This window comes from Cyprinus carpio, chromosome B19 (assembly GCF_018340385.1).
Source record: "Cyprinus carpio isolate SPL01 chromosome B19, ASM1834038v1, whole genome shotgun sequence".
NCBI lineage: Eukaryota > Metazoa > Chordata > Actinopteri > Cypriniformes > Cyprinidae > Cyprinus > Cyprinus carpio.
The window spans coordinates 24,236,744-24,255,416 of record NC_056615.1 but is presented as its reverse complement, the minus strand read 5'-3'; the positions used below and the strand labels follow the sequence as shown (position 1 = coordinate 24,255,416).

The following is an 18,673-nucleotide window of genomic DNA, read 5'->3' as shown; positions in this document are numbered from 1 at the left end:
TTATATTTGTGAGAATGTGTGCTTAGACTGTGGACTGTGAAGCAGATAATATTGGACAAGCCAAGCTACTGTAAACAGCGGAAAATATCCGTCAGTATGTCTTGATCTTGCGCTACGGCTCTGACTACTGCTCTCTTTGCCACTTTGAGGGATTTGTGCAATTCATTGTGCTTAGAAGAAATCACAGTTTTCACTACACAACATCCACTGACCTGCAATTACCAGAAATCTGAGCTTATGCGCTACTCGGAGGAGAATATAAATGAATAAACAAGTACTAATTAAAAAAGGAATGTCAAAAAAGCACACAAGGCCGAATCATTATAAGAAAAGAAATAATTTATCTGTAATTAAATCCCAAGCAATGTCATCTCTCACTGATTTTACTGCACTGCAGTATACCAAGGTCTTGAAGTCATGAAGCTACTTCTGCTATGAAATTCAGTGTATAAAATTAAAATATGAATTAATAGTTCTGCTTATATATTTGCATGCTTATGTGGATAAAATATCAACTGCATTTCAATGTACCAATAAGAAGGGGATATAAAACTAGTAATGGTTCATCTAAAAACTGACTGGTTGATGTAGATACACCAGTGTTATTGTATTATCATTTTGATATTATTCTACTTTTTTTTTAATATTTTGAAAAATTTTGTTTTTCATTTTTATATTTTCCATTTTCAATTTAAACTTTTAGTAATTTTGTTAATTTTATTGATTTTGGGTGTGTCTATTCTATAAATAGTATTTTTATATCCATTAAAATGATATTTTAATTTATGAAGATCAACTATATATATATGCATACGTACATATATACATATATATATATATATATATATATATATATATATATATATATATATATATACACACACACACACACACACACACACACACACACACATATACAGCGGGGCTCGAAAGTTTGGCCACCCCTTGCAGAATCTGTGAAAATGTGAATAATTTTCAAAAAATAAGAGAGATCATACTAAATGCATGTTATTTTTTTATTTAGTACTGTCCTGAGTAAGACATTGTACATAAAAGATGTTTACATTTAGTCCACAATACAAAAAAATTTGGACAATTGAGGCACTCAAACACAACTATTAAAAAAGGTTCAAACATTCACTGATGCTCCAGAAGGAAACAAGATGCATTAAGAGCTGGGGGGTGAAAACTTTTGAACACAATGAAGATTGCCAAATTTTTCTTATTTTGTTGAATATGTATGCAAATATACACAGTACACACACATACTTTATAAAAGCTTTTACTTTGAATATGATTAATCGTGATTAATAAATGTAACTTTAATTTCTGTTTTATTCAACTAAAATAACCCTATATATAAATATGTGTATATGTATGTATGTACAGTATGTACAGTATGTATATATATATATACACACACACACACACACACACACACACACACACACACAGAGTTGGGTTATTTTAGTTGAATAAAATGGAAATTTAAGTAGATAAAACCATTTAAAAGCACTGATAATAATAATAATGAGGATCAAATCAGCATAACAGGATTAATGCCTGCTGAAAAATCAGCCGTGCGTCATAAATATCAAAATATATTCAAATAGAAAAAAAAAATTCACAGTATTACTAAATCTATGAATCACGTCTCACTGCTTTTTTCCGCATCTCACTTTATGAGCTAGTCTGTTTTGAAAATGCCTTTTTGCACATTTCCTAAACTGGAGAACATATTACTGTACTGACTTCAACTTATATATTAAGGCAGTGAAAACTGAGCAAACACTTAAAATGCATTAGGCATCAATTTCAGATTTAATTCTGCCCAGTCAGGTGAAGTGTAATCTCTCACTTAAATTCTGCACTTGAAGAGTTCACTAACAGATACATATCGTCTTCCAGGTGCCAGTCTTCTTATCACCTTCAAAGGCTTTCTATAAAACACCACGGTCTTCTGCTGGAGCTACAAGGCCAAGGGCAATTTTACGGTATCTCTCGCCGAGGATCTCTGCTGATGTAGAGGTTACTTCTTCTCTCTCGCTAGCGCTATCTTCCCTCACTCCACTACATTAGCGTGCTACCGCGCTAATGCCGCAAGGACAATCTCCAAATTGAGCCCAGCAAAAACATTTGACAGATAACACTTCGTCGTTTAGTGAGGGGGTTTAGTTTTGAAATGTATCATATCGGACGGGATTAAATTAGCTAAAAATCAGCATTATGGTAACACGCTGACGGAAAATGCAAATGCTGCCGCTAATGAAATTTGGCTGCGGGTTTCTTGGCAAGATTTGGAATTAAAAAGATTTAGGGCAGAGGGAGAAGAGAAGATAGAAACGTTCACATATAATGAAACAAAATGACAAAGAGGGGAAGGTACAGAGGAAGCAGGCGAAGAGTTATTGAGCCGTGAACAACAGAGACGTCCTCAAAAGAGAATGAGGCTATTTATTAAGAAACAGAAACATGAAACCAGCGGATCCATCAGTTACCTAGGAGCTCAGTTGGAAAGTCTGCGCAGTCTGTGCTGTAATTGCCAGTGTTTGCAACTGCATACTACCATCCTACATCTGCAGTATGTAAACTATATACTTCAGATCACAATATGCAGTAGCATAATACTATATCCCACAATGCAACACTCTTAACTTGACCTTCTCATTACCATTGTGAAAAATGAAAGTAATATCTCTTTAACAGCTTTTTCTTGACTCAGTATTTGATCAGGCTACCAAATGTGAAGATATTTTTACACAAAATGTTATCAAAATGCAAAACAGCCCTTCAACTCAGAAGCAACATAATGTGACAATCAATGTAAAATAAATAAATAAATATATATATATATATATATATATATATATATATAGTAGCATGCTTAACAAGAAAATGCCATTTCAGTTTTTCTCCTTCCAAAGTTTCATTCAGTGTGCTATTTGTTTCATTGTAATTATTTGTGAAATTTACTAGCAAATTGTTTCTATATTAAAAAAAAAATATTCTGGGTGAAAATTGTTTCTATATCATTATTTATTTATTTATTTTTGTGTACCATATTTCACTGTAAAAACTGAGAAATGAAGCAAAGATTGTTGGAGTATGTTTTACAGAATAAAAATATATTATTTCAGTTTTTCTACTTCAAAATTTTGTTTTAATTTAATGTGTGATCGTTTGTGAAATTCACCAGCAATTTCTGAGTGAAAATTGTTTTTCAGCGTACTCAAAGACAATGTTTACTGTGATAAAATCCACTTTTTTTAATAAATAGTAGACTTTATACATTATATACTGTGCAGTATTTAATAAGCAGCAAGCTAGTATTGAATTCCAAACACAGTCTTTCATTAAGTATTTCATTATATAGAAAGAAAACAGGTGACAAAGAGTTATTAAAGTGACAGAAAACCCCCAAAATATTTCAAAATCATGTTTGTTCCAGGGTTTGTTCCTAAATGAGCAGCTCTAAGTAACATGACAGATTTCATTCAAAGCAATATTTACTCATTGCTCATCTGAGACAACACTGCCTGGGGAGATGATGGTGTTCATGATCATCATAAAATGCCTCTGTTAACCCATTAAAAGGAACGTTACGGGTTCACCAGCAGTTAAGCTACATTGACAGCATCTGTGACAAGAAAAATTATTTTGACTTGTCTCTCAATTGTTTAGAAAAAAAGCAACAGTCGCAGTTATAGTAAGGCACTTACAATAGAAGTGAGGAGGCAGGCAATAAACACTAAAACGCACATCTTTTTAGTCACAAGACCTCAAACATGTTAACTAGCACACTTACAGTACTTTCCCTTAATTAATTATTACAGAAATAATAGGCCTATACTTAAGTTTGAAGTAATTGTAATGTTTTCAGACGCACATTGCATGTTCACTGCAGTTAAATAAAAATGTATCATAAATGCAGTTAGCTGAAATTAACAGTGCTTTTTACAGTAGGACTCATCTGTATATGTAATTACTTCCAATGTCCTTGTCCATTTTCAAAGTTGTAAATAAAAGAAAGATTATAGGAGTGCAGTTTAAAAAAAAATAAAAAAAATTCTACTTCAAAATGTAATGTTTAATTCAATGTGTTACTTGCCATTTCTTTCATTCTGCTCGAAAATGTTTCAAAGTAAATTTGATCACATTTTTTTTAGCGTACGGATGCGGTTAAAGGGATAGTTCACCCAAAAGTGGTACATAATTTATGCACCATTCACTTATTTATATCCTAAACAGTTAAAGGTAGCCATTGACATCTTCTACAGTATTTTTTTTTTTCCATACTATGGAAGTCAATGGCTACCGTCAACTGTTTGGTTACAAACATTGGTTACACTTCATTTTAAGGTGTCCTTGTTACAGTGTAATTATACATTTAAGTACTGAGTAATATTAATGTACTTACTATATGGTTAGGGTTAGGATTAGGGTTACTTGCATGTAATTATGCATAATCTATTGTTATTATAATAGTAAGTACATGCAACATGTGTAACAAGGACACCTTAAATAAAGTGCTACCCAAACATTCTTCAAAATATCTACCTTTATGCTCAACAGAAGAAAGAAACTCATATAAGTTTGGAACTTGACGGTGAGTAAGCCTATCATTTTTGGGTGAACTATCCCTTTAAGATTTGTTTGAATATACTGTATAAAACGCACAAGTAAACAAATATCTGAATTGAATTGAGTATTTTAGGATTCTTATAAACAAAACTTTTAGAATCTGAATTCGAATTTAGAATTCTGAAAATTAGTGCATGTAAACAAACCTACTGAAGCATGAGACTAAAATCTCTTTCTTTGGTAACCAACATCAAATTCAAAACAGTTTAACTTATATTGAATGTTCTTAACCACATCTTTAATTTTTGAAGCTTGTTGTTAACATAAAACAGGTCAATGGTACAATTATCATTATGCGTTCCCCATGATGAGAACAATTAAGTTACTATTTTTTGGCATCGCTTTAATCACCGGATGGATGATGTATTTCATTTGCTTAAATGAAAGCTAGTAAGAACACAACACACCATGCTGGACAATAACATTCATTATCTGTCCTTCTGCAGAGCATGCTGCTCTCGTCTGTTGGCATACGGTGCCAGCCATGTTGTCTGACTGCGCTGGTCTTGCCAGCTTCACAGACACCGAGGCAGCGGCTGCCATACCGAAAAAGGCACTTCAAATTGGCTCTTTTGATGCACTGAGACAGAAAAGTAGAGGAAGGGGGAGTGCATGCAACAACGCTGGAGTGAGTTTTGGAATGGAGAGACACTAAAAGAAAAAATAAACATGTCATGAGAGAGGTAGAGAGTTTCCACTAGGGATGAGCAAAACTACACATTTTCAAAATGGACTAGTTGAAAGTGGAACTGTTTTTAACTTGACATGCCGTCTGCACGTGCATATAAACCATCCAACGTCTAAAAAAATAGCACAGAATGCACAACCATTTAAGTGTAAAAGACATATACATTCACCCCTAGTTTCCACAAGATAATACATTAGAATGCAATGAGGAAGAAATGCATAAATGCATGTTAAGATTTAGAAGAGAAGATGGAGAGACGGTGACAGGAACCGACAGAGATGATCATTTGAACAGACAGCTATTTGGGTATCTTCCTCAAAGACACGAATCTGAACACAGTAACTACTACCACATTTTTATGCAGATCACTCTCCTGGAAACGTGCAAATGTACAGCAAAACACACTGAGTGCACGTTCAATGATTCTCAAGTATTTTGCATATGGAATTATTCCACACGCCAGTGCACTGGCCATTAAGAGATTATAGCAAACAGACGCCCTCTGGTTAAAGCTAATCATCGCCGAACACGCTGCCGCACTCAGGTTTTTTTTTATTTTACTCAAGGCATATCAGAGAAGACTTTAAAACATGAAAACCTTCAAATGATGAGTCTCATAGCACTAACTCACATTCATTGGAATTTATATAATTATAGTCAGTTTTGTGCATTGAATAATAGTTTGTGCCGTGATCTAGGCTTTAATTGGAGATCGATTTAAATAAAAATGGATTTCGTTTTGCATATTTCAGAGTGATACAACAAATACACAAGTAAAGTTGCAACTGTGAGTTGTTAAGCCAAAGTGTAAGAAATTAACCCCTTAACTGTCACCCCCCATTTTTTAAAGTAGGCATTAAAGTGCACTATCCAAACTTAAATTGTTGTATTTTATGAACACTTTGGAATATAGACCTAAGGTTGGTCTCTTTTTAAAGAAGAAAATTAGCAGATTTTGGCAAATTTTTTAAGTGGAATTTTTTCAAAAAATTAAAAGTATCAAAAAGTTATAGAAGTTTAAATGTACTGTAAATAAAATGCGCTATATTATTTTTATTTTATTTTATTTATTATAAATATTTTACATAACAGGTTTTACCCCTAAAATGGTATAAAATTAAAGCCTTGCATCTAAATGAGTTATGTTCCAAATTTGAAGTTGATATGAAAAAAATAGAGGGTTCCTGTGAGATTGTATTTAGGGCGTCATACCACAAACAGCCACTGGGAGCCATCAAAACTCCTTTGAATTTTGTTTAATGAATTTTTCTCTAGATTTCTCTGTCAATTTTACTTCAATACTCAAAATAACCACCAAATATGGAATCCTGAGACTCAGACCTTTCCAATGATATGTTTGTTGCCAAGATTATAAAAAGTTTTGATTCTAAAAGACCGTAGTGCATTTTGTAATATGACACTTGACACTGCCCACTAAGGGGGAGGAGACCGCCATAAGATTTTAAAGCACCATGTCCATGGTACCGCAATGTCCGATTTCAAAATGGTTTTCACAGGATGAATCTTGGGCTTCTAAGCTTTCAAATGATATATAATTTATGATGATTACTAAAAGATTTTATAGAGAAAAAGGACAACAAAAAAAAGAGCGCCAAGCGTCCCACAGGTGGGACGGTGAATTGTTATATATAAAACTACAGAATCACAATTTTAAAAAACATTTCACAAAAATTGCAGTTATTATAAGTTATTATAAGTTGCAACTGTGAGATATTAAGTCAAATTGTAAGAAATAAAGATACAATTGTGTTACACTTTATTTTAAGGTGTCCTTGTTACAGTGTAATTATACATTTAAGTACTGAGTAATACTACAACGTACTAACTATATGGTTAGGGTTAGGATTAGGGTTTGGCTTGCATGTAATTATGCATAATGTATTGTTAATATAATAGTTAGTACATGAAACGTGTAACAAGGACACCTTAAAGTAAAGTGTTACCTACAATTGTGAGACACAAAAAAAAAAACTAAATGCAATTTGAATAAATAGTTGCAATTTTCACACAAAAATTTACTATTTTTACCTAATTAACTACAAGAAATAAAGTTGCAACCGTATGTCAAATTATGAGATATTGTTACAATTGTTAGATAATAAATCACAATTTGAAGAAATAGTTAACTATGTCAAATTACGAGAAGTAGTTACAATAGTGACAAAACAAAAAATACACAAGAAATGCAATTTCAAGAAATAATTAAAATTTGTGATAGTGATCATTTATTATTGCAAGAAATAAAGCTGCAACAGCGAGATATTAGGTTAAATTGTGAGAAATTCAGTTATAGTTGTGAGACATAAAACAAAAACAATCACAATTTCAAGAAATATAGGTAAAATAAATTTACAAAACTTGTGATTATTTTTGCCTAGAAGGTAGTCAAACTTGTGTTGTCGAATTGTGAGATATAAAAATTATAATTGCAATTTGAAGAAATAGTTAACTGTCAAATTATGAGAAATAGTTACAATTACGAGAAATAAAAAAATTAATGCAAAACAAAATTTCAAGAAATAGTTACAATTTGCGTTTGAGATTTATATGTATATATTTTCTAATTACAAAAACTAAAGTTGCAACTGTAAGATATTAAGTCGATTTCTAAGGAAGTTACTATTGCGTGATTTATGAATATGTTTATTGTTGGATCGCAATTGTCATAACTGTCAATAACACATAAACACACAAGCCACCATATATTTCCTGCCAATACATACAGTAGCTGTCGTGAATCTCTGGTTCCTGTTTCTGAGTGATTTATTCAGTACTTCTGTTCTCTCATATGTGCTGCTATCTACCTCTCTCTCCTTCTTTCCCTCCACCTTGCCTAGCATTCTCAATAATCATCATCTTTTTACACCTTTTTCCATCCATTGTGGTTATCTTTCTCTATTTTTTCCCATCCATTGCTTCTGTGGGGCGGCCTTTCTGTTCCTGGCAATCGAGATTGTAAAAGAAATGGGGCCGAATTATTGCCTGAGATAACAGGAACCGTGCATGTACGCTTGTGTAAGTGTGTGTGTGTGTGTGTGTGTGTGTCAGTCTGCATACGTGTGTAAGCCGTGAAACCGCACCATCCACACATGAAATCAGCTGGAGTCTCTCTACAAGAATATATAACGTGGTCAGAATGTAATTCTTTCACACATAATGACATGTTTTGCCACACCATCAAACATAAAACTGGGTCAGCCATCAAGGAGGACACGAACCAAAGCTGAACAGATTTTTACATTATGTAAATGTCGCTGTCTGTTTGAGACCACCAGCATAGTATAAATAGCTTGGTTTCTGTGGCACTTACAAAATGCAACTTGTACATATGGTCAGATGATCATCAGCCATACGGTCCCTGTCTTGTGCTCCTCTCTCTCTTTCTGTCACAAATACTTTATCCTTTATCCTCTGTGTTCTCTAGATCTGTCCGTCCGCTTTGCTCAAATCCCCTCACAAACATATTCTGAATAAGAGACGCTCTGTTTTCAAGCACAACAGTAATGCATTCTGAGCAAAGAAACAGGAAAGACATTAAACTGATAAAAATAGTTTTCGAAGTAGGAACACAAGATTGGAAGAGGGAAAACAAACAGAAAAAACTGCAATGAGAATATAGTTGTATAAATGCATGATGAGTTACAGTCGGATGAAGAATCATATGAACGGCATATTACCAGGTTTCCATTGGTTGGAAAAATAATTGGCTCTGCTCAAAACTCACGCCATTGGTTGACTGTGTTGGGCTAGTCGGGATGCTTAAAAAAATAAAGCAGTGTTTACACTTTTCTATATAACCTATATATTTTTAATGTTTTGTATATATTAATATCTATATATATATTTTGTGTTTCTTAAATTATGAAAACAAAAAGTAAAAAATAAATACATAAATAAAAAAGTAAAAAATAAAAAAGTGTTTTTATAAAAAAGTTGAAGTGTGTATGTCATAATACTGTCTGTGGTCTTTAATCTGCTCGCCACCAGAGGTTGCCTTTGCATTGTATTGACTCTCACATCACACAGACTGTTACATGTCACCCTGGAATACATTTCCCATGTTTCATTGCACTGATTACGCACTCACCTGCAGCCAATCACACACACACTTTAAATACTAAACCCTAACCACCATTCAGGGCTTAGTATTGTTAGCATTTATCCCTATGTTAGCGATAGAAAAATTACAGAGCCATTCCGAGTTTTCCTGAGTCTGAGTACAAATCTAGTCTAATCCTGTGCATTGCCTGATTTATCTTTGTCTTGAACCTAGCCTGTTTATTTTTTCCTGTCTGCCTTGGACTTTAGCCTGTCTTGGATTATCCTTTTGCCTTGCTGTTTTGGACTTTGTTTGCACCTCGCCTGGACTATTTCCTATTTGTGGATTACCTATGTGCCTCGTCCTCTGGATTATGTTTGCCGTCAATTGACCAATGCCTGTTTTTGTATTACCCTTTCATCTTGCCTGAGCTATACCGGTTGTTGTTGTCGACCCACGCCTGTTTTATGACCATGTCTTTGAATAAAGCTTTGCAGATGTATCCATACACCTCTCTCAGTCGCTCCGGTACAGTGTGTGTGTGTGTGTGTGTGTGTGTGTGTGTATATATATATATATATAAAATTTTTCTATCTACACTACCGGTCAAAAGTTGGGGATCAGAACGATTTTTATGATCAGAATCAGAATCATCAGTTTTTAAAGAAATTTCTTACGCTCATCAAGGTTTCATTTGTTTAATTAAAAATACATGAAAATAAATATTGTGAAATATAATGATGTAAAAATAAAGTTTTTCTATTTTAATATACATTAAAATGTAATTTATTCCTTTGATGCAAAGCTGAATTTTCAGCATCATTACTCCAGTCTTCAGTGTCACATGATCCCTCAGAAATCATTCTAATATGCTGATTTATTATCAGTGCTGGAAACTATTGTTTTATTTTATTTAGCAGTCTATCTATCTATCTATCTATCTATCTATCTATCTATCTATCTATCTATCTATATATAATGTTGATAAAATAAGAGGCAAAGTACTCACTTTTTTTTAAACATTGTAAATTCATGTTTACACTTAATGTTGACATTTTCCAGGTTAAACCTTACTAACAAAAAATAAAAAAAGACAATTATTTTATTTTGTATTTTTACATTAACAACGTAATGTACCATTTCATAAAACCAAGTATATTTTAAATTACGTCTATATTTACTTTGTGAACTGATGTTTAGCTGTTTTTATAATAATAATCAAAGCTCAGTAAACACTGCATGTCCTGATGGTTGAAGACACGAAGGTGTAGCTTAAATTTAACAAGGTGTTGCAATTGCTCACAAAAAAACCCCTCAGAGATTGTGTTTTCAAGTCATTTCAGGTTTGATTTTAACATGACATAAAGCATGATATCTATGTGGGTGAGTTGTTTACTTTCTTTTTAATTAGTCTTCCCAGGAACACCATTATATATTCATTCAAACCCATTTGCATGCATAAAAAGGAGAGGTGGGTATTATTTATTTATATTCATTATATACATATATATAAACATATATGCAATATGCTCTGGTTGTATAATACTGCACACTGCAAAATGGTCTGAGCAGTATGGTAGTATGTGAATATGAACAGACATGTCCGAAATGAGTGGATTCTATGGGCCAGACTGATTCTCTGCTGGTGCTGGGTGTCTGCCAGAAAACTAGAGCAAAATATTCATCAGTGTGTCAGTGCTTGGATTATGATGGACAGTAACAGCCAGTTGTCCATAATACAAACAAACCACAAATTTAGCAAATAAATAACAGCATTTGCGAGCAACAAATGTACACTCTGTGTGATGTGCTTAATACTGAAAACATTTCCACCTGATAGCAAAGCACAGAGAGACAAGAAATCAAATGGAAAAGAGGGGAAAACAGTATCAGTAAATGTCATAGGCTAGACTGTTGTGTGATGAACACACATAGAATTAGCTATGAATGTGCAATGCTTATAACTGCTATATACACATGCACTCATGCAATAAATACAAGAGGTCAATGGAATAAGAAGAGGAGCTAAGGGCACTAAATAAAGAGGCAGCAATCTCTGAGCACTGACATTATGTCTAATGTAGCATGCCAACCTTCTCTTTCCTTCCACTCCTATCAGCTCAAACACAATAAACTACAACTCTCAATGACACTTTCAGATATAGGAAGCATAAATTTAAATGTGTAAACCAAATGATTCTACAGCAGGACATTCACTATTGTGCACTGTCCTGTTGACTTACAGTTTTTGTTCAAAATGAGCTATACTCATTTTCATAATAAATTTCCCTAATATCACAGCCAAATATCTGGTGTGTGTACATTAAAAAAAAAAAAAATTTATAATAATTTTCTGTTATTTCTGTTAACATTTCTGTTTTGTATGGAACATTTGCATGGTTGTAGTTTTTGTTAATTAAGAATTAAATAAGAATTAAATCATTTAGACAGGAATAAATAAGAAATTAAAACTCTCACTTTCTATTTCATCATGTGAATTTGAAAGAAAGAAAGAAAGAAAGAAAGAAAGAAAGAAAGAAAGAAAGAAAGAAAGAAAGAAAGAAAAGAAAAGGGGGGGGGACGGGGGGGGAAAAACGGCGGGGGGGGGGGGGGGGAATGGGGAAAAGAAGAAGAAAAAAAAAAATTTGAAAGAAAGAAAGAAAGAAAGAAAGAAAGAAAGAAAGAAAGAAAGAAAGAAAGAAAGAAAGAAAGAAAGACATTTACTCGCAACGTAGAGGGTTGGAATAAGTCCCACTCTACATTACTTCCCACTGAATACTCTGTTTTTGATTATGTAACTGCAAAGTTGCGACGTTCACAACCGTTTCTTGCTGTCTAGAACAACAGACAAGTGAAACAAAGGCTGTGTTTCTTTTAAAAGAGAAAACAGTGCATTCTTTGACAGAAAAGGGACAGTTCAGAGGTTTATTTTCTGTCAGAGAATGATTCTAATTGCTATTTTCTGCCATCTGAGTCTTGGAAAGAAAATGAATGCACACAGGACCAGAGCAGCAGGGCAGGTTTCCACTGACACCAGTGCCAAAGGGATGCCACGGCACAAGACTCTGTCAAGCTCCGGCTGTAAAGAGCAGCAGGTGTCTCAGTGGAGGGCTGAAGGGGCATTGCTATATTTCCATCACGCCAGATGTTAGCTATGACGGAGGCCATAAAGGTGAATTCAGAGGGCGAACAACGTGATAATATAGCTCACTGTCTGCAGCTCTCTGTGCATGCATTCATTAGAGCACAACATAACCCTTTCATCATTAATATGGATCAGTTTAACACGATTCTGAGAATGGATTCGTTGTGGTTTAAATGTCTATGATAAACCAACTAACTGTATGCAGCCTACATTAGTTTTCCTGTTGGATTAGAGAGATTTGCATGCATAGTGATAATGCAGATGTAAAATACTACGTGTATTACTATTAAAGGAATAGTTTACCTAAAAATAAATATCTGCTGAGAATTTATGTCTTGGATGTAGATAAACATTTCGATTTGGAGAAATTTAGCATTACGACACTTGCTCACCAATGTATCCTCTGCAGTGAATGGGTGCCGTCAGCATGTGATTCCAAACTGGTGATAAAAACATCACAATAATCCACACGAAATCAATTAACATCTTGTGAAGTGAAAAGCTGCATGTGTGTATAAGAAACAAATCCATCAGTAAGGTGATTAACTTTAAACCATCACTTCTTGCCAAGATAATGCATAATAATGCTTCCTAAATCAATATTATGGAGAGGGAACTCGTATTTTTGTCGGAAGCAAAGAATTAAAAATGTCTTAATGATATACAGTATATGTTTCTTATGAACAGACAGCTTTTCTCTTCAGATTTTAACTGATGGACTGGAGTGGTGTGGATTATTGTGATGTTTTTATCAGCTGTTTGAATTCTCATTCTGATGGCACCCATTCACTGCAGAGGATCCATTGGTGAGCAAGTGATGTGATGCTAAATTTCTTCAAATCTGCTCTCATGAACAAACAAACTCATCTATATCTTTGATAGCCTGAGGGTGAGTACATTTTCAGCAAATTTTCAATTTGGGTGAACTATTCCTTTAAGAAACTGTTCATCAATCTCAATATGCAAAAATCCTTAACATCAGTCTGGAAGCAATGGAAAGAGGGATATAGCCAGCCTCAAAAACAACTGCTGTGAGAAATCAATGATGGGTCGCCTATGTGGCCCAAAGCACTGGAATTATTGACATGATAGAGTGTCCTGTTGTTTTCTGGTTAATGCTGCATGAACATGATTATATGCAAAGTTTGACTTTTTGTCTCCATCTTTGCTCCATCCATAAATTCATTTGTCATCCGGGCTCATCATTACATAACTATTTAATGAAACAGCACTGATTAAATGACCATTTTTGTAAATTTGCATTCACCCCTATAATTGTAAATCATCATGTAATCAGAAATACAGCCCACTGCATCAATGTTTAAATTTAATCAGCATCTTGACTGGCTGTTTTGGATATTAACCAAATTGTGATTTGTAATTGTTGGCCGTTTCTTAATTTCCTGCATTCACTCTGTTGGAAACCTAGAAAAACAAAATGTTTTTTTTACACATTAAGCTGATACCATTTTATATGAAGAAGCCATCTAGTAAGTTGGATCTAACCTCAAGCTTAGCCAGAAGTATCAATCGACCAGTCTGAATTTCTAAGGATACCTATGGCAAATGTTCCCCCTAAAAAGAAAACCAAGCTTGGAAAGCAATACTGGCATCTGGGATGTCTGTTCACTTGCAGCGAGTAGATACCATTAAGCTTTGTGTCAATCCAAATGCCATAAAACCCACCCATCAATTATGTGAACTTGGCTCGAAACTGCGCCGTAAAGAAATTCATGTTCAAACGTTGCTGATAATAAATAACTGCACATTACCAAAGCATGCACTGAAAGGTTATAGTCTTGATACAAACCAGATCTCTAAATCCTGGTTACACTATCAATGACTTGCAGCAACATAGTGACCTGAACTCAATGCAATCTGACAAGTAACTACATTTTAAGAGTACCGATGCTCATTACAGTTACTAGAGCAACAAAGTGGCAAAGAGTTTAGACTTCATTGGCAGCATCTGAATATGTGTACTTCCCTACTATATAGTAGATGAAAAACGGTATGTGAAGGAGTTGTTGGCTTTGTACAAATTCACAGTATTCATGAAACAGTAGGCAAAATAGTACCAGATGACCTTCGTAGAGATTACGAAGTGTGCATTTAATGGACACTTTACCATCCCATGAAACCACAGGAAAGAATATGTGAATGACAAGAGTAGCCACATGACAACAACATGGCGAATACAGTGCATCAGAATTATTCACACATTCATACTATATAGAACACACTTTTTAAACAGTCACAATTATTCATAAAAACGACCTATTTGGTTGGATACAGTTGCACACAAGAAACTTGAATTCAGTTGGACATAATTTAAACAACTTTCATTTCAACATTCACATACAACACAAACAGTAGCCTACCTCACTCACAACATCTAGGCTACATTCACAATTTCAGTAAGTCTTTGTTAAGTGTGGTAGCTCGAAATTATTAATAATTTTTAAAACGTTGCATGAGGAGGCATTTGGTTTAGTTTAGTTTAATTATAAGAAAAATCAGAAACTAGGCTACTTTCATTAGCGATTTTCGGTATACGCGAAAAAATCGAGAGCTGTATCGGAGATTTTCATCTTTGCTCCCACAGAAATCGACTTAATCACTGCCTTTGAGTTACGTTAATGAATAAAGTATATTTACTAATTAAAATAGAATCAAACAATAAATATATACAAACCCAGATTGCAATTTTACAATTATTAGCCTCTATTTACTAAAACTATAGCTATATAAAAAAATTGACAATTAATCGTAGAAATTGAATGTCAAGCTGCGCATTACATGCGAAGAAGTCACTTGAGGTTTTTAATATCTGCCATTAGTTGAGCAGATTTGTTAGTTAATCAAGACCCGAAGACCTCACACACATTTCAAACGCGATTACGATTTCACGCAATATTTCTACGGGCATCCAATAGAGTTCACGATCATGCGCGCATAAAACCGGTTTCGCCAGACACGATTCATATTGGATAAACTCGGAATTTGGTCATGCAAACGGAATGATCTTATGCTCGACATGTGTATCCGCACTAAACTAATGTGAGCTTAAAGTTTAGATTCCTCAGTCAGAGGCTGAACATGCAAAAATCGATAACAGTATTGCCTATCAATACAATATAATACTACATTGCAAATAAAAGCAATAATTTGGGGAATGAAATGACCCAACATCGCCTGATGTTTCGCATCTATCGAGTGTGACGAACTCCGGTGGGCTTTAAACCAGCGTCCCCGTGTCATGTTTGATACAGAAGTGCTCTGTTATAGAACGCGAGCACGAAAAGAACAAATAAAGCAATACACACTTGCACACCCTGATAACCTACATGACAACACCAAACTCCAATGATGCTTAATGTGCATGCGTTCTGCACGTTAAGGTTCATCTAACGGGAGAAGGGTGTCTTCCACGGTCGCCGGGGCAAAGTCATCATTTAAATGAGCGCTCATGCATCAGCACACTTATTTACCTTACAGAATGATCACAATCCACTGGCGAGTGTCTCCACAAAAATCAGCTCGCGAATCCCTTCTCCGGCCCCAAGTCCCTCTGTCCACTCTTATCCAAGTCTGGCAAACGTTGAGCAATAGAGTCTGACAGATGCGGAACCCTCCGTGAAGTCTCCGGTTGCACGAGCAAGCGAGTGGGCGGGACCTCTAGCGGTTCAGTTTCTACACCAGCGGTAATTATTTGAGGATTCTGGTGCATCTATTACGACCGATGGCCATAAATGCTCGTTTATAGACACATCACGAGAATCGTGTGCGATTTAAGGTTCATGTTCTTGCCGCCATATGTCTCGTGCTGCTGTTACTATGCTTTCTTGTTGCCTACGATTTTTTGGGTAATATTTCAACTATATATATTTTTATTAATTCAATGAATTTTCTGAATACCCCACAACATATAGCCTATAGGCTATTTACCTTCAACAAAACACATTTTTTCCACTTAATGCATTAAAAGTCTATAATAGTTTTTTTTAATTATTATTTGCTTATTTAGCTTATATTTAATCATAATCTTATTATTAACAAATGTAAAAGAACACGTTTAAAATGTACAGCCATCTATTGCTTATGTCCGCGTTGCATAGCCTAATTTGCCTACATAACAAAAAATACATAAAAGTCTTTGTCATTTATTTTAAACTTAAGTCAGATATTTGCAAACTGACAAAAGAACGGCTTTACTAATGTATTTGTTTCACCGATGTCTGAATTTATATCATGGCTCTTTGCCACCAGCCTGCACTGATGTCTGAATTTATATCAAGGCTCTTTGCCTCCAGCCTGCCATCATCTAAAATTTATATATATATATATATATATATATATATATATATATATATATATATATATATATATACATATACATACATACATACATACATACACACACACACACACACACACACACACACACACACACACACACACACACACACTACATATATACAACCTTGTTTTTCCTCTTCTTCTTTGATTTCTTGTTCAAACACATGGCTGAATTAATCCAATAGCCTATTGCCACTTGCCACTGTGTAGCATTTAATAGTTAAAAAGTTTAAGGCCTTAGGAAATTATTTTTACAAGAAAAATAAAAGCTAAAAATGTCATTTTGATTATTATAGATGAGTCTTTGGAATAAAATTAGTCACCGCAGAGGGACTTTAATGTATATATTGTTCAGCTGTTACAAGCTCAAAAGTCATCTGTTCCAATAAACATTGCAAAATATAAAATAATGATATTGTTTGCCTGGTTCTGCACCTCATTGTTTAAACAGCTGAATGATGTCACTTCTGGTTACTGATGTCTCATAAGGGTGGACCCCAAATTTTTATGGTCAAAGACAACGGGGTTCAATGTAGACCGAGGGACAAAACTGATTGCGTGCACATTTTTATTAGTTTCATATGCACTAACATCCAACGGGAACATGACAAAATGCTTGGTTGCATTTTAAAATAATACATATTTATTACTATAAGGGTAAATATTCCAATTAATTATAAAGATATTCAATGTCTAAATTATGCACAAACATCACTGCAGGAGTGAAAGATGACCTTATGAATACTCTTATCTAATATCTAATTATGTTAAACGTGTCTGATCTGTTCTCAGAGGAAGACATCTGATATATCTCGCCTTTGCCACATAATTAAAATAGTAGGAAAGAAATCATTTAGCAGAATAAATGACGTCCAATAAATCAAAGCCCGATTTATTTTTACCTCTTCCTCTGAACTGGGGGGCAAATGGATGGATGAGCAGATTCAGCGCATCCCATCTCAAGACCCCATGTTTACCAAATCAGACAGACGTTGTCTCTTCACTCGGCTTCACTTTAGTTGAAACCAATGCAATTACAAGATTGAGCAACATGCCACATTTTGGAAGAAGCAAAAATCCAGCAGCTCTGTGGCTTTGAGTTTTTGTTGCTGAGGAAGAATTTTCTTTATGTCTTGTTTTTAACCCTCAGCAGCTGTGGTTATCATCACTTCAACACAGAAAAACAAACAGGTTATTAAAAAGCATATTGAGCATCAAGATTTCAGCTGCTTAAAAAGACGAAGAGAATCTGAGATCCAGGCTTTAGAGCACCAGGATATTACAGTAATAAAGCTCATTATATCAAGAGTTTCTGTCGGAGAGCCTGCTAAAGGTTATTCTAATCACCACTGCTTGAAACCCACAGCCACAGTTTTGAGGTGCTTCGTTTTCTCCATGATTACTGAGAGACAAATGCACATTTTCTCTTTTTTAAGTAACTCCCTCAGCTGTCTGGGGCATAATGAAAGCTCTTCACTTTTGTTGCCATGGTGAAACCCATAATTCCTGCCACTTTTGATATCGGAGGCTTTAAAAACCCTTTCCTGCACTTGAAAGTTACAAAATTTTGGTCCGAAGCCAATCAGCTGGAATTCTTACAGTAATTGCACTTTTTGCAACTCAATTTTCTCCCTCGCACAAGTGGATGTATGTTTCTGCCAGAGATCTTTGCATTAGTACTGTTTCTATCCTTTTTTAAATTTTTTTTTTACTTTAATGCAGACAGCAGATCAATTAAACTATTAAAAATAAAGACCCACAAGTGGGTTTTTGCAGAAAC

At 34.5% G+C, this 18,673-nt stretch overlaps 1 protein-coding gene across 2 annotated transcripts in view; it reads right to left on the bottom strand.

Annotated features, from left to right (window-relative positions):
• jupb (junction plakoglobin b) overlaps window positions 1-16,316 on the bottom strand; it is a 65,666-nt gene extending 49,350 nt beyond the window's left edge. Inside the window, exon 1 of one of the 2 annotated variants that reach the window (XM_042744814.1) lies at window positions 16,026-16,316. The gene's annotated coding sequence lies outside the window, so the exon portion shown is untranslated. The remainder of the gene's footprint in view (window positions 1-16,025) is intronic. The other variant, XM_042744813.1, reaches the window with a different exon arrangement.
• Window positions 16,317-18,673: the final 2,357 nt, after the last annotated feature.